Source organism: Macaca mulatta, chromosome 6 (assembly GCF_049350105.2).
Source record: "Macaca mulatta isolate MMU2019108-1 chromosome 6, T2T-MMU8v2.0, whole genome shotgun sequence".
Lineage (NCBI taxonomy): Eukaryota > Metazoa > Chordata > Mammalia > Primates > Cercopithecidae > Macaca > Macaca mulatta.
Window position 1 is genome coordinate 150,883,381 of NC_133411.1, and position 23,046 is coordinate 150,906,426.

A 23,046-nucleotide genomic window follows, 5' to 3' on the forward strand; every position below is an offset into this window, starting at 1 on the left:
TACAGGCTTGAGCCACCGCGCCCGGCCAAGTCCAACTGTTAAAAGAGTTGCATTACATTGAACCTGACATCTGATGCCAAAAAAAAAAAAAAAAAAAAAAAAAGGAAACTTCCGGTTTGCTTGCAAGAGAGAACAGTACTTGGACGGGAAAGTCTCCCAACACCCAGGGCTGATTTAGTGTTAGGTTTAGGGAAGCAGGTCATGCAGGGTTGGTGGCGCTGCTGAAGCGTAAGTATTTAGGAATCTAAGGCCTTTCAGCTGTGTCAGCAAATCACAGGCGAAGGCTGCCTTTCGCCCCCGACTTCCGAGAGCGCCGGCGCGGGAGCGAGGCACTTGCTCATTGGCTGCTGTCGAGCAGCGGAGGGGACCGAGGGGCCGGCCCTGATGCGCTGCCTTTTGGGCTGTTGTGGATCCGCTTACCTTTAGGAGTGGGGTTACTGCAGCGATGCTGTCGTTGACTGGCCGATTTTCAGAACATGTGTATGATTGGAAGTTATCTCTAATTAACGGTGTCTCCTGTTCATGACTTTGGACTTCTGCCAAAAAACAGTGTTTTCCTTTCCTGAATAATAAGTACCCTTAATCCTCAGTTTTTCCTTCTGTTCTTCCCTCAGCCGAACCTGCATGAAACCAGAAGGTATTGTCCAAATCTTTATGGAGATACGCTTTTCAACTAGTGTTGCCATTTAGGTGATTTAATTTAGGTGCCAGTTACTGTCGAGGAAAAGTAGCTCTGATGAATTTTTAAATGTATTGAAAAAAGCTGAACATAGGACACTGAAGGAGTCTTGACAAAGTCAAGTAGGACAAAATACAGGATGTGCCCTACATACACAGCCAACTCTATGAGGAAAATGAGAGGGGAAGGGAGGGAAAGCCCCATACCCAACAGAAAGAAATCTAAGTCCTTTGTCTTTCTGGAAGGGCATCCATGGCATCCCAGCTTGTTAAAGAAAAATATTGGAACAACCTAAATATCCGTCAATCAGGGACTGATTGACTAGTTTTGCATACTTGTAAAATGGAGTACAATACAGCTACTAAAAAGCTAGTTCCATGAACTGATAGGAAGACCACCACAATAGTTAAATAAATTTTTTAAAGCAAGATACAGAACTCTGTGTATAACATGTGTGCTAAAACATGCATGAGGGTCAGGAGGTAAGAATAAATATACGTTTCTGTGTGCACAGACAATTTCTAGAAGGATGTTAAACAGGTCGCAGTGATCTCCTTGGGGGAAGGGAACTAAAAGGCAGTAAGTGGAGGGAGTCTTCCTTTTTATGGCATATCCTTTTGATACTGTTTTCATGTCTTTATTCTCTGTGATGCATTATGTATATTAAACAATTTTAATTTTAATTTTATATATATATATAGAGAGAGAGAGATTTATTGCAAGGAATTGGCTGATACTATTGTGGGAGTTGGTGAGGGAGTTCTGAAATACATAGGTCAAGCTGTGAGGAAGGTGTGCGGGAACTCTTGGGCATAAACTGAAGCTGCTGTCCACAGGAAGAATTTCTTCCGGAAACCCTCAGCTCTTCTCTTCTAAGGCCTTTCAACTGATTGAATCAGGCCCACCCAGATTATTTTGGACAATCTCTTCTTCCTTCCTTCCTCCTTCCTTCCTTCCTCCCTCCCTCCCTCCCTCCTTCCTTCCTTCCTTCCTTCCTTCCTTGCTTCCTTCCTTCCTTCTTCCTTTTCTTCCTTTTCTTCCTTTTCTTCTTTCTTCACTTTTTTTGATAGAGTCTCACTCTGTTGCCCAGGCTGGAGTGCAGTGTTGTGATCTCGGCTTGCTGCAACCTCCGTCTCCTGGGTTCAAGCAGTCCTCCCACCTCAGCCTCCCAAGTAGCTGGGACCACAGGCATGTGCTACCATGCCCGGCTAATTTTTTGTATTTTTTCTAGACACAGGGTTTCACCACGTTACCCAGGCTGGTGTCGAACTCCTGGACTCCAGCGATTCACCTGCCTTGGCCTCCCAAAGTGCTGGGATTACAGGTGTGAGCCACCACGCTTGGCCTCTATTTCCTAAAGTTAACTGACTATGGACTCTAATCATGTCTACAAAATTGCCTTCACAGCAACAACTAAATTACTGTTTGATTGACTGAGGACTGTATCCTAGACAAGTTAACATATAAAACTGACCCTCAACTATATTAGTCATTCTTCACTGAATGACGGATTACTCTAAAATGTAGTGCCTAAAACAAAAACATTATCTTAAAGTTGCTGGAGGTCAGGAATCTAGGTGCAGCTTAGCTGGGTCTTTTTTTGTTTCCTTAATTTTTTTTTTTTTTTTTTTTTTTTTTTTTTTTTGTGGAGACAGGATCTCACTTCGTTGCTCAGGCTGGTCTCCTGGTTTCAAGCAATCCTCCTGCCTCAGTCTCTCAGTCTTCCTGCCTCACCCTCCCGAAGTACTGGGATTACAGGATTGAGCTGCCACACCTGGCCCCTATCTAGGTCTTTTTTTTTTTTTTTTTTTTTTTGGAGACGGAGTTTTGCCCTCGTTGCCCGCGCCACCACACCTGGCTAATTTTGTCTCCTGGTTTCCCTTTTATTTGTTATTTCCACTTTTATTTGTTATGTGTAAGAAAAAAGCAACTTTGATGTTATTGCACACATTATTGGCTAGGACACACACAGCATTCTTGACTGTTCTGGAGGGCTGCTTTTAACTGTCTTGCCAGAGGGTATGTACTATTTCCCCATAGTGTATGATCCTTGGGTTTGGGGAGTAACACATCTACCTGTCTTGTGGCCACCCAAGACCACGCTTCTGTCTGAGTTACCTCAACAAATCATCCTTTACCAGCAAGCTGGATTTGTCAACCTCCTTTCGTTTCTTGGCTCTGGCATTTGGGGGTCGCTCTGCGTATCCAGCCCCTTTGTGGAACACTGGCTCACTCACATGCTTATTGGTAGGATTCAGTTGCTTATGAGCTGTTAGCTGGAGGCTTCCCTTGGTTCTTGCCACATAGGCCTCGTCACAGAACATCTCACAACATGGCGGCTTATTTTGTCAGAGTGAGCAAGAGACTTTTAATTATTTTGAAAACAATGAATTTAAAAACTTGAATGTGTGGGCTGGGCATGAACAGGAGGCACGGATAGATTTGCAGGTGTGGACAGGATGTGTCTGAGCCTGGTGACCCTTCTGCAGGCGGGTGGACCTCTGTGCCTGGCTGATCAGCTGTGTGGGACGCTTCCCACATCTCCAAGTCTCTTCCACATCACGGAGCACAAGAAACAGCCTGGGTGGAAATGGGGGAAGTCCTAATCCCAGAGGGGAACAGCTTCATCCCACATAGTGAATGACTGAGAAGAAGAGCTCATGATAAATGTGCTTAACTGCACAAGCAGCCAAAGGGCACAGGAACCACTCTGATTACTAGGTATAGAATTCATTTCCTAGACCGGGTGCTGTGGCTCATGCCTGTAATCCCAGCACTTTGGGAGGCTGAGGTGGGAGGACCATGAGGTCAGGCGATCAAGACCATCCTGGCCAACATGGTGAAACCTCGTTTCAACTGAAAATACAAAAATTAGCTGGGCATGGTGGTGGGCGCCTGTAGTCCCAGCTACTCGGGAGGCTGAGGCACGAGAATCGCTTGAACCCTGGAGGCAGAGGTTGCGGTGAGCCGAGATCGCACCACTGCACTCCAGCCTGGGTGACAGTGGAAGACTCCATCTCAGTTAAAAAAAAAGAAAAAAAAAAGAATTTATTTCCTGGGAGCTCCCTACTGCTAATGGACAGAAACACCAAGGAGGGAGTCTCTGGAGCTTCCTTGGGATTTCATCACAAAAAGTCTCTCTTTGGGGAGTCAGCTTGCTTTGAAGATAATAACTCCTTTCCTGCCAAAACCGGTTATTTGCAGCACAAAATGTATTACAGAGAGGTAGTATGGTAAACATTGGTGAAAATGGAGGGGTTGGGAGCAGCAGAACCCACTGTAGTGTATAATCACCCTCATGCTAGCAGCTGATACTTACTGAACACTTACTGTGTTGTTAGGGATGGTTCCAAGTGCTTTTCACACATTATCATTTCACTTAGTCCTTAGAACAACCCTCTGAGGTAGGCACTGTTTTTCCAATTTTATTGATGAGAAAACTTGCATAGACAGGTTTATAAATCACCCAGAGTCACCAAGCTGATAAGTGGCTGACCTGAGGTTTGAACTCCTGTGTCTGTACTCCTAGCCATTCGACCGTACTGCCTCCAGGAGAAGGCTTCTCTCCAGCACAGCCTAAAAACGAGTTAAAAACATCAGCATTCATTGAGTGCTTATTGTGTTCCTCGGGGCTAGGAGAGATGCCATGGGCAACATTTGGTGTTCCTGAGTGCCAGGGTGGCTCCTGGAGTGTGAATTTTGTGTGTGTGTAAAATATATATAACATAAAATGTACCATTTAATTCATTTTAAATGTACAGTTCAGTGGCTTTAAGATTTTTTATTATTATTATTATTTTTGATACAGAGTTTTGTTCTTGTTGCCCAGGCTGGAGTGCAATGATGTGATCTTGGCTCACCGACCGCAACCTCCGCCTCCTGGGTTCAAGTGATTCTCCTGCCTCAGCCTCCCGAGTAGCTGGGATTGCAGGCATGCGCCACCATGCCCAGCTAGTTTTGTATTTTTAGTAGAGATGGCATTTCTCCATGTTGGTCAGGCTGGTCTCGAACTTCTGACCTCAGGTGATCCGCCTGACTGGGCCTCCCAAAGTGCTGGGATTACAGGCATAAGCCACTGTGCCTGGCCAAGATATTTGTATTATTGAGGTGAAATTTACATAAAATAGAAATGTTAAAATTTAAAAATTTTAAATTAAACCATTTAAAAATTTGTATTTTTTTATTTTTTTATATATATATTATTTTGTCAATACAGGGTCTCCCTGTGTTGCCCAGGCTGGTCTCGAACTCCTGGGCTCAAGCAGTCCACCTGTCTTGGCGTCGCAAAGTGCTGGGATTATAGGTGTGAGCCACAGCACCTGACCAAAAAATTAGCCATTTTAATGTGAACTAGTTGGAGGCATTTAGGACTTTCACAATATTGCACAACCACCACTTTGTAACGTTCATACACTTTCATTACCCCAAAAGGAAACTCTGTACCTGATAAGCAGTTTCTCCCCATTCCCTCTCCCTCCTGTCCTGGTAACCACTAATCTGTGTTCTGTCTCTATGGATCTACCTATTCTGGATATTTTATATAACTTGAATTATAAAATATGTGACCTTTTGTGTCTAACTTCTTTTACTTAGAGTGTGTTTGAGGTTCACATCATAACATGTATCAATACTTTACTCCTTTTTTGTGACTACATAATATTTTATTGTGTGTATATGTACAATTTATCCATTCCATTGATGGAGATTTGGGCTGTTTCTACCTTTTGAATATTGCAAATAGTGCTGCTGTGAATATGTGTGTACAAGTACTTATCTGACTACCTGCTTTAAACTCTTTTGGGGTTACTTAGGAGTGGAATTGCTGGGTTATGTGGTAATTCTACATTTAACTTTTTGAGGAACCACCAAATTGGAAGTTGACATTTTGACATTAAAACCTTTCATTGGGACCTTGGTTTTCTCCTATGCAAGAAAAGGAGAGTTTCTTTCTAGGGTGAATAAGGGAAGTATGTGTGGTGTAGTGAAGATGAAGACTCGCCTGGTTTTGAATTTCAACTCTACCACTTACCAGGTTTTTTGTTTGTTTGTTTGTTTGTTTGTTTGTTTTTGAGATGGAGTTTTGCTCTTGTTGCCTAGCCTGGAGTGCAATGGCATGATCTCGGCTCACCGCAACCTCTGCCTCCCGGGTTCAAGCGATTCTCCTGCCTCAGCCTTCCTAGTAGCTGGGATTACAGGCATGCACCACCACACCTGGCTAATTTTGTATTTTTAGTAGAGACGGGGTTTCTCCATGTTGACCAGGCTGGTCTCGAACTCCTGACCTCAGGAGATCTGTCCGCCTCAGCCTCCCAAAGTGCTGGGATTACAGGCATGAGCCACCGTGCCTGGCCTTCTACCACTTGTTAATAGCGTGTGCATAAGCTTAATTATAAGTCTCTTTGAGGCTCAGTTTTCCTATCTGTAGAAATGGAGCTGTTCGTAACTTCCATTCATTTATTCATTAATTCATTCAGTGAATCTGTTGAGGGCTTACTGTGGGCCAGGCACTGGGGATATAGTGAGAATTCACAGAGTTTACAGAATGAGGGGTTAGGAGAGAAAGGGAAGGACCCAGGGGTGAATTACTTTGCAAAGGGAAGAATCATTTTGTCATGGGACTAATCACTCCCTTACATCATAGGTACACAGTGAGTATACCACTGTGAGCCTGCACTTTATTCCTCTCTATCCCACCATCCAATAGAAGACCTGCAAAAACAGATATGTTATTTAGGGTTCTGGGGTTGTAAGCAACAGAAACTGACTAGCTCAGTTTAACAAGGATTACTGGGAAATCATTGGGATTGCTCCAGAATCAAAAGAAGAGATAAACGATCAGTCCTCAGGGAGGCCCCGAAGAGCACAGGCAGTGCCAGGAATCTCAGCAACAACTGTTTGTGGCCCAGCCTCCCTTGGCACTCTTCCTTAGATGGCCTCCTCCAACCTTTGCCTCCCATCTAAGAGTCTCCTGCCGCAGCTCCCAGTGCCTGATTGCCCCAGCTCAGGGCACGTGGGGCAGGGCTGCTGCTTACAATTACAATTAGGCTTTGTAAACTTCAGGGGTTACCCATCATAGTCATCAGAGGTTTGAATACTTATTATGACAACTGTCTAGCAAATAGCAGTAAAGTGTCATGAGGAAGGGTGTCTTTGTTCAAAGTCACCACTGGGGCAAAAAGAGTAAAACTGTATCTAGGACTGAAAGTGAAAATCAACTTGTCCTGGAAAAGAAAACAGCAGGTTAAGAGGACAGAAAAGTTAGAGCCAGCTACAAAGCCGGCAAGAAACATTGTTCCTCCCAAAGTCATGTAGTGGCTGTGAAATGCTGTAAGGACCTTCTGCAAGTGGCCACTGCTCTCTTACCTATGACCAAAGACAATGGCAGAGGCATGCTTTGCTTTTCTGACCTAATACTGGGGATAACCAACAGCTCAGCTGCCCTGGCCTCATGACAATGCTCAATCCGTAGTTAATCCTTGCTCTTCTTAATCCCTCATCCAAAACAGCATCCAACCCAGAACTGATGCGTGCTTCCCTTCAACCCTCCTTAGAATCCTTGAACAGAAACCCAAATCTTGCAAGACAGCTGCCCTCCTTCCGGAGATCCTCTGGAGTGCCCCACCTTACTGCTTGGAGGCAAGAAATCTGATTTCCTCAGACTATAGGCTCATTCCTGGTGGTCTCAGGCTGATCAGGTTTTAAAGAAACTGTCAGGGACTGGAATAGAGGACTGTGATTGGCCATCCCACCAGAACCATGGGAGGGGTGTAGGCAGTTCCCCAAAGGAAAATGGAGTGCTGTCATCAGAAAAAGGTGAAAGTATTGAGCATCCAGACCCAACGGATGGCTCTTGGAGTAGGTGCTCAATTAATCCTAATTGTTATTCATAAGGTTGTATTTTAGAGACACTACAGCAAATTATATAAAGTTATAGATTCTAATAATGCATAATAATGATTATTTGCTGTGTGCCAGGCATAATATGTCTACTACCTCATTTGATTCTTAAAGCAAACTCACCCTTACTTTATAGGTCTCCACAGTTTCTAGGATGTGCTTTCTGTATAGGGAGCATCATCCAGTGTGAGTGCTGGTGATGTCCCACTTGTCAGAGGGACACAAGGAAAAGATGGCGGGTTGCTGTCGTCTCAGGATACCATCTCAGTATCTAGGCCAGCCTGACAGCGCTCCTTGGATCTCTGTGGATTGCCGTGGGGCTCTGTGTGAAGTCCAAAGTGGCTTCAGACCCAACTCACTCTGCTGCAGGGCAGGGGGCTCACGCTGTGCTCTGGCAGCACTAAGACAATAACAATAACTAAAAACACTTAGAGGTTGTTTTACTACATGCCAAGGACTGTGCTAAGAGCTTTACATGTGTCATCTTATTTAACAGATAAGGAAACCGAGGCCTGAAGATGTTCCGTTTTTTTTTTTTTTTTTTTTGAGACGGAGTCTTGCTCTGTCGCCCAGGCTGGAGTGCAGTGGCCGGATCTCAGCTCACTGCAAGCTCCGCCTCCCGGGTTCACGCCATTCTCCTGCCTCAGCCTCCCGAGTAGCTGGGACTACAGGCATCCGCCACATCGCCCGGCTAGTTTTTTGTTATTTTTTAGTAGAGACGGGGTTTCACCGTGTTAGCCAGGATGGTCTCAATCTCCTGACCTCGTGATCCACCCGTCTCGGCCTCCCAAAGTGCTGGGATTACAGGCTTGAGCCACCGTGCCCAGCCAAGATGTTCCTTATGAAGGTCACATGGTTGATAAATGACAGAGCCAGGACTTGAACCAGGAGCTGTCTAGAGCTCATGGGCTAAACCACAGACTGTATTGCTTGGCTGTTCTGCGACCATCTGTAAATGTAGCCTCTCTATAGTTTTTACTTGTTAATTTATGTGCACATTTCATATGTGAATATATTTTAAGTGAATTAATGTATAAAGCATAATTAACACAAGGACTTGCCCATGAGACTGTCATTATTATTATGATTATTTTGAGATGGGGTCTCACTCTGTAACCCAGGCTGGAGTGCAGTGGCACAATCACGGCTCACTGCAGCCTTGACCTCCTGGGCTCAAGTGATCCTCCTACCATAGCCTCCCAAGTAGCTAAGCCCACAGGCATGCACCACCACACCTGGCTAATTTTTTTTTCTTTTTTTACTTTTGTAGAGACAGAAGTCTCACTATGTTACCTATGCTGGTCTTGAACTCCTGGGCTCAAGCAATCCTCCCACCTTGTTTCCCAAAGTGCTGGGATTATAGGCCTGAGCCACCGCACCTAGGTGAGACTGTCATTATTATTTCAATTGCAAATGGTTGTGTTCTTGACAAATACGTGAGCCAAATGCTATTCTGTTTGTGACTTTAGTTTATGATTCCCATTTTGTCTTCATTGCTCAGTAATGCATAGTTCACCACAGCTCTTAAATGCTCTCTGTCTCTTCCCTGAACATCTGCCAAACTGCTCCCTCACGCTCTTAATGTGGCAAACGCTTACAGGCAAGTTCCTGAAAAATAAGAGCACCTCTTAGCAATTCTTTTGGGAAGGGAAGAATCCTGTTGTCATGGGATAGATGTCCTCATCCTCCAATTTTTCTGTTCATAATCTCAGGAATCCTCTTCAGGATTTGAGGAGGAAAAGGTGGAACAGAGTTCCCCACTGTTCCACAGACTGGGGAAAGCCCAGGGGAGCCTTTGTCACCGACAATAGCCAACATGGCTCAGATTGTGGGCTCTGGCCACCAGCAACACTTTCCTTGTGGGCATCTGGGTAATGATGCGGGTTCCTGGGCCCACCTTGACTTACTGGAGCCATATCTTAAGGATGGTGCCCATGACTTCCTAAGCTATAGTCTTATTTTGACATTAAGGGGGAGGAGCCTGGGGCAGGACTGCAATCACTGTTAGAGAAGTGAGTATGTTTACAAAACGCCTCATAGATGACTGCCTTTTTGTAACTGGACCCAGGTTTGTCTGCTCTGCTCTGCCATTCAAAAGCCAAACACAAGAGGTGAGGTTTGGTGGGAGGAAAAACAGGTTTTAATCAGAGAGCCAGCAAACCAAGAAGATGGTGAGCTAGCATTCTAAAATACCATCTTAAATTTTAACATTTACCCTAGGGTTCTTAAAGGGAAACTTGGTATGGGAGGCATGAGGGAGAGGTGCAGGGTACAGCATCTGTGTGTCTTGTTCCGACGGCTATCTTGGGTAATTGCCTGTTTGGAGGTCTGGCTGGCATTATCTTGATTTTGGTCTGATGGTGGTGGACTAATTGTTCATGACTCCTCCTAAACAGGAGGATTCCAAAAAGAAAACTCCATGCCTGGTTTCAAGATTAGACTTTGGGATTTCTTAAGCAACAGCATAATTAGATAAGCACCTATAACCAGAGGGGGAAGAAAGGAAGAGGTGAGAGGGGAAGGAAGGAAGAAAAAGAAAGTGGATGTTTCAATAGCAAAGACATGGAATCAACCCAAATGCCTATCAATGATAGACAGGATAAGGAAAATGTACATATAGACCACGGAACACTATGCAGTCATAAGAAGGAATGAGATCATGTCCTTTGCAGGGACATGGATGAAGCTGGAAGCCATTATCTTCAGCAAACTAACACAGGAACAGAAAACCAAACACTGCATGTTCTCACTTGTAAGTGGGAGTTGAACAATGAGAACACATGGACACAGGGAGGGGAACAACACACACCAGGCCTGTTGGGGGAGTGCAGTGGCAGGGAGAGTATTAGGAAAAACAGCTAATGCATGCAGGGCTTAATACCTAGGTGATGGGTTGATAGGTGCAGCAAACCACAATGGCACACATTTACCTAGGTAACAAACCTGTACATCCTGCACATGTACCCCAGAACTAAAAAATGAAAATTAAAAAAGTAAAGAAAGTGGGTGTTTCATTTTTTGTTTTTTTCTGTTTGTTTGTTTTCTTGAGACAGGGTCTCCCTCTGTCACCCAGGTTGGAATGCAGTGGTGCAATCTCAGCTCAATGCAACCTTGACTTCCCAGGTCCTCCCATCTCAGCCTCCCAAGTAGCTGGGACTACAGGTGCACGCCACCACATCTGGCTGATTTTTGTATTTTTTTGTAGAGACAGGGTTTCATCACATTGCCCAGGCTGGGAGAGTGGGTGATTTTTAAAACTGAGGTCTCTGGTTACATTTTCTAGGGGTCTGTGATTTCACTCTCACATGTCTTCCCCACACAACTTTTTGTCATGGCCTCGTTTCTTTTGTTACCATCAGCTTCCTTATTACACTGTGGTTCTAAGACTCCACCTCTGAAGAATATGGTGTGGGAGCAAGCACTCTCTCTGTTTCTCCTGCCAGAAGGCTGTTTGCACATTATCTAACATCTTCCCAGGCCTCTCGGCCTTTTTCTTCCTTCTGGTCTTTGCTGCAGGTGTTCAATTATTGGGCAGGTTGGGAGGGTGCCTCTAGAATGTGCAAAAGACCGATACCCCTTGTGAAGCTCAAAGATGAAATTTATATGAAATCAGTCTGTCTTTGGATTTGAGGCACTGATAATTTGTAGCTAATTTAGTATGAACTGGACTGAGAGAACTAGAGCCTGTTTGTTTTATCTCCCTGGCTGGCCTTCCCCTCCCTCCTTTCTGTTTGTGTACTTCTTGGCTCTAGCTACTATTGCAGACTTCGTTTATCATCTGAGGGCGCCTGAGGTGCCCTGGAGGATGTCACTCCTTCTAGGTGGAGGAGTGAACGCCGAGGGGATCTATATCTGTGCCTGGCTGTGGGTGGGGGATTAATAAGAGATGCCACATGCATGTGGGAAGAAAGAAAGAAATGCATGTAAAACACCTTGCTACAACTCAACAACAATAACAAAAAACAACCAATTAAAAAATGGGCAAAGTACTTGAGTTGAAGTACTTTGACATACAAATGGCTAGCTAATAAGCACACGAAAAGATGCCCAGCATCACTATCTTTTTTATTTATTTTTTATTTTTTTATTTTTTGAGACGGAATTTCACTTTTGTTGCCCAGGCTGGAGGGCAATAGCGCGATCTCAGCTCACCACAACCTCCGCCTCCCAGGTTCAAGCAATTCTCCTGCCTCAGCCTCCCGAGTAGCAGGGATTACAGGCATGCACCACCACACCTGGCTAATTTTGTATTTTTTAGTAGAGACAGGATTTCTCCATGTTGGTCAAGCTGATCTCGAACTGATCCGCCTGCGTCGGCCTCCCAAAAAGTGCTGGGATTACAGGCATGAGCCACCGTACCCGGCCCTACTAATCTTTATGTAAAGGCAAATCCAAATTGCAATGAGATACAAGTCACACCCATTAGGATCGCTACTATCAAAACAACAGCACAGAACAAGTATTGGCGAGGATGTGGTGAAATTGGAACCCTTGTGCACTGTTGGTAAGAGTGTAAAACGGTGCAGCCATTATGGAAAACAGTATAGCGGTTTGTCAAAAATCAAACAGCTGGATGTGGTGGCTCATGCTTGTAATTCTAGCACTTTGGGAGGCTGAGGTGGGTGGATCACTGGAGCTCGGGAGTTTGAGACCAGCCTCAGCAACATAGTGAGGCCTTGTCTCTTTTTATTTTACTTTTTATTTTTGAGATGGAGTTTCACTCTTGTCACCCAGGCTGGAGTACAATAGTGCGATCTCGGCTCACTGCAACCCCCGCCTCCTGGGTTCAAGCGATTCTCCTGCCTCAGCCTCCCAAGTAGCTGGGATTACAGGCGTTAGCCACAACGCCTGGCTAATTTTTGTGTTTTTAGTAGAGACGGGGTTTCACCATGTTGGTGCGGCTGGTCTCGAACTCCTGTCCTCAGGTGATCCACCTGCCTCAGCCTCCCAAAGTGCTGGGATTACAGGCATGAGCCACTGTGCCCAGCCTCTTTTTATTTTTTTTAAATTAAAAAAAAAATCAAACAGACTTGCCATATGATCTATCAATATAACTTCTGGGTGCATGTCCAGAAGAATTGAAAGCAGAATCTTGAAGAGGTATTTGTACACTGTTAAAAGAAAAACTTCAGCCGAATTAGATTTAGTGGAGTTTAATTGAGCAATGAAGGATTCATGAATTGGGCAGCCCCCAGAATCACAGCCGATTCTGAGAGACTCCAGCACAGCCACGTGGCAGAAGATTTATAGACAAAAAAAAGGGAAATGACGTAGATAAATTGGAAGTGAGGTGTAAAAACAGCTGGGTTGGTTACAGGTTGGTGTTTGCCTTATTTGAACACAATTTGAACACTTAGCAGTCAAAGAGTGGTTGAAGTTTGGCCACTGGGACTGGCCAAGACTCAGCTGTTGTTACAGGTGCACACTCCTAAGTCAGGTTTTCAATCTTGTCTGCCTATTAAGCTAGGATACAGTTCCTCCACAAGGACTCAAATATAGAAGTAGGGAGTCCTTCTCAGGCCATATTTAGTTTACTTTAACAACAACAGTTTCACTCTTGTTGCCCAGGCTGGAGTGCAATGACGTGATCTCGGCTCACCACAAACCTCCATTGTTTGCTTTAACAACACCTATGATCCTGGCAGCATTATTCACAATACAGGTAGTTAAAACATGGAACTAAAGTGTCCATCAACAGATGAATGGATAAGCAAAATGTGGTACATATATACAATGGAATATCATTCAGCCTTAAAAAGGAAGAAAATTCTGACACATACTATAACATGGATGAACCTTGAACAGACTGTGCTAAGTCAAATAAGCCAGTTACAAAAGGACAAATACTGTTTGATTCATATAGCTATAGGTATATGAGGTACCTGGAGTAGTCGAATTCATAGAGACAGAAAGTAGAAGGGTTGCTGCTGGGGGCTGACGGAGAAGAACAGGAGTTATTGTTTAATGACACAGAGTTTTAGTTTGGGAAGATGAAAAAAATTCTAGAGATGGATGGTGGTGGTGATGGTTGCACATCAGTGTGAATGTATTTTACCAACTGTGCACTTAAAAATGGTTAAAATGGCTGGGCGCGATGGCTCACACCTGTAATCCCAGCACTTTCAGAGGCCAAGGTGGGAGGATCACGAGGTCAGATCAAGACCATCCTGGCCAACATGGTGAAACCCCATCTCTACTAAAAATACAAAAATTAACTGGGCGTGTTGGCGCGTGCCTGTAATCCCAGCTACTCCAGAGGCTGAGGCAGGAGAATTGCTTGAACCAGGGAGTCGGAGATTGCAGTGAGCTGAGTTCGCGCCCCTGCACTCCAGCCTGGCAATAGAGTGAGGCTCCATCTCAAAAAAAAAAAAAAAAAAAGGTTAAAATTTTATGTTATGTATATTTTACCACAATTTTAAAAAGTGGAGGCAGGAAGAGTACCTTCCTCAAGCATTGTAAGTAGTTGCCAGTATTTATTAAGCATTTACTGTGTTGGGAGCACTGCTCCAAGAACTTTAGGTACATATTTATTTCACTTAATCCTTGCACAAACCTTTAAGGTGAATTTATATAGATATGATATACATCTTATATATGATATATAGATATGCTATATCTATATCTCTCTCACATATATATATTTTGCTGTTTCACAGATGGAGAGACTGAAGTCTAGAGGTACTAATTGTCACTGATCTAGTAAAAGGCGGAGTCAGATGTGATACCCAGACCTGGTCTCTGGTGTAGTTTCTTTCTTTTCTTTTCTTTTTTTTTTAACAGCAATAACTTAAGCATCTGTTGCCATTTCTTTCTTTCCTTCCTTCCTTCCTTCCTTCCTTCCTTCCTTCCTTCCTTCCTTCCTTCCTTCCTCTTTCTCCTTCCTTCTCTTTCTCTCTTTCTCTTTCTTTCTTTTCTTTCTTTTTTCTTTCTTCTTTTTTTTTTTTTTTTTTTTTTTGAGACAGAGTCTCGCTCTGTCGCCCAGGCTGGAGTGCAGTGGCCGGATCTCAGCTCACTGCAAGCTCCGCCTCCCGGGTTCACGCCATTCTCCTGCCTCAGCCTCCCGAGTAGCTGGGACTACAGGTGCCCGCCACCTCGCCCGGCTAGTTTTTTGTATTTTTTTAGTAGAGACGGGGTTTCACTGGGTTAGCCAGGATGGTCTCGATCTCCTGACCTCGTGATCCGCCCGTCTCGGCCTCCCAAAGTGCTGAGATTACAGGCTTGAGCCACCGCGCCCGGCCCTCTTTTTTCTTTCTTTGTCTCTCTCTCTCTCTTTCTTTTTCCCTCCCTTCCTTCCTTCCTTCCTTCCCTCCCCCCTCCCCTCCTTTCTCCTCCCCTCCCTTTCCTTTCGCCTCCCAGGTTCAAGTGATTCTCCTGCCTCTGGCTCCCGAGTAGCTGGGATTACAGGCACACGCCACCACGCCCAGATAATTTTTGTATTTTAGTAGAAATGGAGTTTCGCCATCTTGGCCAGGCTAGCCTTGAACTTCTGACCTCAGGTGATCCACCCGTCTTGGCCTCCCAAAGTGCTGGGATTACAGACATGAACCACCATGCCTAGCCAGGTGCAATTTCTTAGACTAGGGACTTGGCCTTGGCATTGCTGTTTCCCCAGTACCTAAAACTGTGCCTGACACATAGTAGGCTCTTAAAACAATTTGCTGACTGAAAAAGAAACTCCAAAGTGTACTATTTTCTCTCTGCCAAATGGGATAATGCATGGAAAGCACTCTGAGTGGTGCCTGGCATGCGGTGAACGGTCAGTACATGGAAGTAATGGTCACTGCTGTGATGGGCCCATCTGTATGGCAGGGAGCTCTGAGAAGGGATATAAAATTCACCCTCCCCCAGCCCTGTCCTATGAGCCAGGGTGTGGCCCTGGGGGTGACTCGTCCCATACTCAGGTGACTCGTCCCATCCTTAGCCTGACTCTACGTGTTCCTCCTTCTCAACCTCCTTCTGCCTTTGCATTGTTTGTGTGCCTTTCTGCTCCCAGTTGCACTGAGCTCCACTAAGAACAAGGTGGTGGCATCTTTGGGTCCTCCTCTACAGCACCCTGTGTACAGGGCTGGGGGACAGGGCTTCTCTTCCCAGTGAGTTCTGAGAGTGCCTAGAGGAACTAAAGTGTGGGGCAACGCCCTTACTTGCTGCATTTCTTGCATGACCTTGACCTTGACAGCTAGCCTTGGTATTTGAGGGTAGCTTTATCCAAGTTAGGAAGCATTTCACTCAGAAACAGGAAGAGAAAGAAAAGAAAAAAGAAAAAATTTCAGAATATTGAAAGGCAATCTACATTCTTGTTTTTGTTTTGTTTTGTTTTTTGATACTGAGTTTCGCTCTTGTTGCCCAGGCTGGAATGCAATGGCGCGACCTCGGCTCACTGCAACCTCTGCCTCCTGGGTTCAAGTGATTCTCCTGCTTCAGCCTCCCAAGTAGCTGGGATTAGAGGCATGCGCCACCATGCCTGGCTAATTTTTTGTATTTTTAGAAGAGATGGGGTTTCATCATGTTGGCCAGGCTGGTCTCGAACTCCTGATGTCAGGTGATCCACACACCTCGGCCTCCCAAAGTGTTGGGATTACAGGCGTAAGCCACTGTGCCCAGCCTGGCAACCTAAATTCTTAAAATGGATTTACGATAGGATTTAAGAAAGAGATTGTCCATTCAAAGTTAGGGTACTATTCTATGTCTTTTTTTGTTTAACGGTTTAATATATGTACTTCCCATGGCTGACGGTCAGTCCTACGGGCAGTCATTTTGTCTGTGGTCTCAACAAACAGGAAGTTCCCATGTAGGGAGATGGCTGAACTGGAAGAGCATGGCTCTGGGGATATCACCTGGGTGAGGAGTGGTAGCCTTTGCCCTTTGCTCTAGGAAAACAAAAAGGAAATCTCTATTGTGACTACAATATAAGCTCTTCTAGTGAAATCTGCACCATTTGCTGTCTTTAAGGTGTTGGGTCTCAGAAAATAATACCCCAAAATGAAGGCCTCAGAAACAACATCAGGAGCAAAAGTTTTTCTCTGACCTTCTCCTGCCCTCCCATCTCCCAGGCCCATTCTCCCCTGAGACTAGCCATAGAAACTAGGACCCCTCTTCCCTAAGGTGATTCACAGCAACCAGAGCCCCTTTTCCCTAAATCCAGCCATAAAACTTGAAAATACTATTTTTTTCCCCACTTCTCTGTGTAAAAGCACTGGCCGTAAAGAAATGGTCTGACCTACCTTGTTTGATTGCAGGTCATAAGACCCACATTCTAGAGAGGGTCTTGCCTCACACCAGAAGGACAGAATGCTGCTCAGAGAGGCCAAGAAGAATCTAGACAGACAAGCCTGGCTGGGTTATACCATTCAGTCTAGGGTGTATCTTTTTTTTTTTTGAGACAGAGTCTCAGTCTGTCACCCAGGCTGGAATGCAGAGGCACAATCTCTGCTCTCTGCAAACTATGCCTCCCGGGTTCAAGCGATTCTCATGACTCAGCCTCCCAAGTAGCTGGGACTACAGGCACGCGCCACCATGCCTGGCTTATTTTTGTATTTTTAGTAGAGACAAGGTTTCACCGTGTTGGTCAGGCTGGTCTCAAACTCCTGACTTAAACTGATCTTCCCTCCTGGACCTCCTAAAGTGCTGGGATTACAGCACGAGCCACCGTGCCCAGCCAGAGCATATATTTTTGGTCCAATCATATTTCAACACAACTGTCCATAATTTGTTGAGGCTAAGCATAAAAATGTACAATTTCCTTTGTGTCTTTCGGTCTTGTTAATGAAAGCTCCTGTGTATACATGTTAAATAAAGTTGTACACCTCTTCTCCAATTAATCTGCCTCTTGTGAGTTGATTTTTCAGTGAATCTTCAGAGTCAAAGGTCCTCCTGGTCCCTACAAAGGTCTTCGTTTTTCCAGCAAGTAGCCTATTAACTTTCAACTTCCTACAGGCAGTTTCAGATAGCTGTTAGATTCTGAACAAACTGCTGATTTAATTTTGCTCCTGATTCACCCACATGGAGAAGCCCCTTATGTACTTCCCCTTTCCTCACCCCCAAAACCCTGGGTCTCCAGGATCAGTTCACAGAGGGGGAGTGGCATAAACCACTTGTTTTGAAACCTCAAAGATCTGCATACTTCATGATATTTTTTCTCTATTTATGTACCATTTGTGTCATTATTTACTCAGTATTTTTCTTTACGGGTTTTTTGTTGGTTTGTTTGTTTTTAGACAAGGTCTCTCTGCGTTGCCTAGGCTGAAGTGTACTGGCACAATTATAGCTCACTGTAGTCTCATCTTCCTGGGCCAAGGGATCCTCCCATCTCAGCCTCCCAAGTAGCTGGGACTACTGGCACGTGTTACCAGACCCAAATAATTTTTTAAAGATTTTTTTGTAGAAATGGGGTATCACTATGTTGCCCAGGCTGGTCTCGAACCCCTGAGTTCAAGTGATCCTTCTGCCTTGGCTTCTCAAAGTGCTGGCACTATAGGTGTGAGCCATTGAACCCCGCCTTGTGATCATCTTTTAAACTTTAACATTACCCTAATCACTGCTGCCTATACAGTCATGGATTTTATGTTCCATTATATATACACACAGACTTATGTATGTATAATTTTTTTTTTTTTTTTTTTTTTTTGAGACGGAGTCTCACTCTGTTGCCTAGGCTGGAGTGCAGTGGCACGATCTCAGCTCACGGCAACCTCTGCCTCCCAGGTTCAAGTGATTCTCCTGCCTCAGCCTCCCCAGTAGCTGGGATTACAGGTGTGCACCACCACACCCAGCTTATTTTTGTATTTTTAGTAGACGGGGTTTCACCATGTTAGCCAGGCTGATCTCAAACTCCTAACCTCAGGTGATTCGCCAGCCTCAGCCCTTGAAAGCACTAGGATTATAGGCAAGAGCCACTGCACTTGGCCTTATAATTTTAAATAAATACATAACTTAAAAAAAATAAAAAGTACTGTTATACCACTAAAATAATCTGATGTGTGTACCCCATCTCAGGAACACTGGCCTAAATTGTGGGGCTCGGAGTAGATCTATGGAGGTGGAATTTCTCAGGCTTGAGTGGAACAAGGACCAGCTGTTACCATGAGGACCTTCTCGGGATCTCCCCTGCCTTTATTCTGCATGAGTCTCCGATCATTGCCTTCAACTGTGGAGCAAACTGTAATAAAGTGCTGAGTGCAGACCTTTAGAATCTCTCCACAGCTCTATTAGCAGTAGGCCATTCTCCCCAAGTTTCTGTTCTTCCTTCTTTTAGTGGAACTGGTTTCTGCTCAACCACACCCTGGGTCGAATCTCTGTCATCTGAGCAAGTCAGCTGACCTGAGGGGTTGCCCTTGGAATGCTGAGGCATGTTGGGCCTGGAGCAGCTGCTCTTCTTTGCTTGATATAACTCTTAAACCTCTGCAGAGTCTCCCTCTGTTGCCCAGGCTGGAGTACAGTGGTGCGATCTCGGCTCACTGCAACCTCCACCTCCAGTGTTCAAGAGATTTTCCTGCCTCAGCCTCCCGAGTAGCTCCTGCCACTATGCCTGGCTAATTTTTGTATTTTTAGGAGAGACGGGGTTTCACCATGTTGTCCAGGCTGCTCTCAAACTGACCTCGGGTGATCCGCTGCCTCTCAAACCTCTTTTTAAAAAGGATTTTAAGGCCCGGCGCGGTGGCTCATGCCTGTAATCCCAGCACTTTGGGAGGCCGAGGTGGGAGGATCACCTGAGGTTGGGAGTTTGAGACCAGCCTGACCAACATGAAGAAACTCTGTCTCTACTAAAAACACAAAATTAGCCGGGTGTGGTGGCACATGCCTGTAGTCCCACCTGCTCGGGAGGCTGAGGCAGGAGAATCGCTTGAACCTGGGAGGCAGAGGTTGCAGCGAGCCAAGATCATGCCATTGTACTCCAGCCTGGGCAACAACAGCAAAATGCTGTCTCAAAAAAAAGGGGGGGTTAAAAATTTTTTTAAATTATTTTATAGAGATATAACTTTTATATCTTAAGTGTACAGCTTGATGAATTTTTATTTAAGTATATACCATTAAAGCCACTCAAGATATAGTCCTGTGCTATTCGATACAGAAGCCATCGGTCGGGTGCAGTGGCTCACACCTGTAATCCCAGCACTTTGGGAGGCTGAGGTAGGCGGATCACCTGAGGTCAGGAGTTGGAGACCAGCCTGACCAACATTTCAAAACCCCGTCTGTAATCCCAGGTACTCGGGAGGCTGAGGCAGGAGAGTCACTTGAACCCAGAGGCGGAGGTTTCCAAAGTGGTTGTTAGAATTTACATTCCCATCAGCCATGGATGAGAGTCTTGGCTGCTCCACATCCTCACCAACAGCTGGTATTGTCAGTCGTTTTGATTTTATCTAGTCTGATTGGGAGGCAGTGTAGTTTTTTCGTTTTTGTTTTTTGGGTTTTTGGTTTTTGTTTGTTTGTTTGTTTTGAGACAGTCTCACTCCACTGCCCAGGCTGGAGTGCAGTGGCACGATATTGGCTATCCACAACTTTCGCCTACTGCGTTCAAGGGATTCTCATGCCTCAGCCTCCCGAGTAGGTGGGATTACAGGTGCCCGCCACTACGCTGGGCTAATTTTTGTATTTTTAATAGAGACAGGATTTTGCCATGTTGGTCAGGTGAACTCCTGACCTCAAGTGATTCACCCGCCTTGGCCTCCCAAAGTGCTGGGTTTACAGGCGAGAGCCACCGTGCCCAGCCAGCAGTCTAGTTTTGAATTGCAAAGAATTCTAATCATTTTCTTCCCTTTACAAGGTAACAAACACCCACCTAGAAGATACACATAGGCAAAAATAAGGCAATAAAAATACTCATCATCTCAAGCAAATCACTGTTAACATTTGATATACATCCATCTGCATGTGTATCAGTGTGTAAATTGACAAAAATGGCAACATATTACAATATTTTTTCTAACAATTTACCATGACCATCTTTCCATGTCTACGACTATTTATATACAGCATAATTTTTTTAAAGCCAAATAACGCTCCATAAGTTAATCCTCTTATTCTTGAGCATTTAGACTATTGCCAATTTTTCACTATTATAAACAAATTTATAATGAGTATCTTGCCACTAAATCTTTGCTTATGTCCTTTAAAATTTCCAAGAGTGGAGCTGCTTGTTAAAAGGCTGGTATGCATGATTTGAAGTTTGCCAAGCTGTCCTCCCAAGCAGCTGTCTCCCCACCCTTGAGACAAAAACCTATTTCTAACCAACAATTGCCGGTTTGAAGAGGATCTTCTCTAGAACACAGGATTGCTCCTTCTCACGTGCAGGAGGCACTCTTTCCCCAAGAATGCCAAGTAAATCTAGCATCTAACAAGAATGCTAAGTAAATCTATAACACAAAAGCACAGGCAGGCCAGGTGTCTTTGGGGCTGAGCAGGAGCTGTTGGGTTTCCGGAGAAGTCTAGGAAGGGAAATGTGGATCTGTGAGAGGGCAGATGCTAACCAAGTGAGTCAGAGAGGCCAGAGGGGTCTCTCAGGTGAGGTCTACAGAAAGAGGTCAGGGAATAACAGCACATTGTGACTTGGCAGCTGTTGGTTCTGATGGTCCATATTCCCAACAGCTCTCCTTGATCTCCATCCATTTATGTGGGAAGTTTTGCTCTATGAGAGGGGGAAGAAATGTCTGGAAGTAGATGGAAGTACTTGTGCCCCCTACTCACTCCTTCAGACTGGACAGAAGCACTCTATAAAGAGAGGGGCTTAGAGCAAGAATAAGCTGATGGAACAATTCAAGATGGGACTTCCCAAAATTCAGGGCCAAGCAGAGCTGCTTGAGAGGCAAGCTGGTGTAGCTCAGAGGGAGCCAATCCAGTCCTTGACTCTGCAGGAAATGCTCTGCCTTGGGGCCCAGAAAACCACAGGCCCCTCATGATGGTTAAGGCAGAGGTGATGCCCTTCCAAGGGGATTCAGGGGCACAGACATGCAGAAATGGGGCCAAAGATTAAAAAAAGGCTAGAGGCCAGGCATGGTGGCGGGCACCTGTAGTACCAGCTACACGTGGGGGAGCTGAGGCAGGAGAATGGTGTGAACCCGGGAGGCGGAGCTTGCAGTGAGTCGAGATCGCGCCACTGAACTCCAGCCTGGGCGACAGAGCGAGACTCTGTCTCAAAAACAAACGAACAAATAAAAAAGGCTAGAAGGCTGCCTGGTGACTCCAGGGACAGACTGGTTTTGCATGCCCTTGTGAGGCTCCTCTCAGGGACTCCCAGATAGAAATGGGACACTCTGAGGAGGGCAGAGGTCCCACTGTTGCACAGGTGGGGGCTGTAGAGCCAGCAGCTTAATGGGCTTCAGGAAGAAACATGCCGCATGAGAACACCTGGTGACTCCTGGAGGAACGTGACTGGGCAGACCCTGCTAATGGTTCCCCAATGTTCATTCTCTGAGTCTTCCTACCAGGAAGAGGCTGTCTCACCTTGAGGTTAGCCACTCTCCAGGAGGCAATATCTTTCTGCTTCTCTTATAGCTAGGTGTGGCCACGTGACTAGATCTGGCCAATGGGATGTGAGCACAGAAGTGACGCATTCACCCTCTGGGTCGTGGCACTGAAACTAAACTCTTTATACTTTATTTTATCTCTTGCTAGAACGTGGACATGGCAGAGCAGAATTGTCTACCTTGTGAATGAAGGTAACACTCTAGAGCAGAGTGATGATGGAAATACTACATACCTTATACATCTGCACTATCCAACATAGAACCACTAGCCACATGTCACTATTAAGCACTTGAAATATGACTAGTGCAACTGATAACTTGAATCTTTCATTTTATTTAACTTTAATTAACTAAAAGAGCTATCTGTGGCTAGTGGCTGTAGTTTTGGATAGCACGGCTCTTGGAGATGGCAAAGCAACAAGATAGAAGGCATCTGGGTGCCTGGAGCCCCTTCAGGAAGCAGAGCCTCCCCTTTCCTCCAGGCTTCCTAGGCTCAGACTTTTACATGGCAGAGATATAAATATCTACTTTTTTTTTTTTTTGACAGAGTCTCGCTCTGTCACCCAGACTGGAGTGCAGTGGTGTGATCTTGGCTCACTGCAACCTCCACCTCCTGGGTTCAAGCAATTCTCCTGTCCAGCCTCCCAAGTAGCTAGGCTTACGGGTGCCCAGCTAATTTTTGTATTTTTAGTAGAGACGGTGTTTCGCCAGGTTGGCCAGGCTGGTCTTGAACTCCTGACCTCAGGTGATCCACCTGCCTTGCCCTTCCAAAGTGCTGGGATTACAGTTGTGAGCCACCATGCCTGGCCATATCTACCTTTTCAAAACTTTTTATTTGGTCTTTGTTAAAACAGTTGAACAAACGTCTCAACTAATATGACTTACTGCAGATCAGGGAGATTTTACAGAATGGTCTGACTAGACTTTTTAGATGATACAAATAGCACAAGGGGAATGTAATGAAAGGTAGGAGGTGAGAAAAAGAAGAGATAGATGGAAACTCACCACAAA

The 23,046-nt window shown here is 45.1% G+C and overlaps 1 long non-coding RNA gene across 1 annotated transcript; it reads left to right on the top strand.

The window, feature by feature from the left end:
* Positions 1-461: 461 nt before the first annotated feature.
* On the top strand, positions 462-17,390 carry LOC144329556 (uncharacterized). The gene is made up of 3 exons (XR_013394914.1): positions 462-637; positions 8,847-8,959; positions 14,539-17,390. It is a non-coding gene; the product is annotated as an uncharacterized LOC144329556 (long non-coding RNA).
* Positions 17,391-23,046: the final 5,656 nt, after the last annotated feature.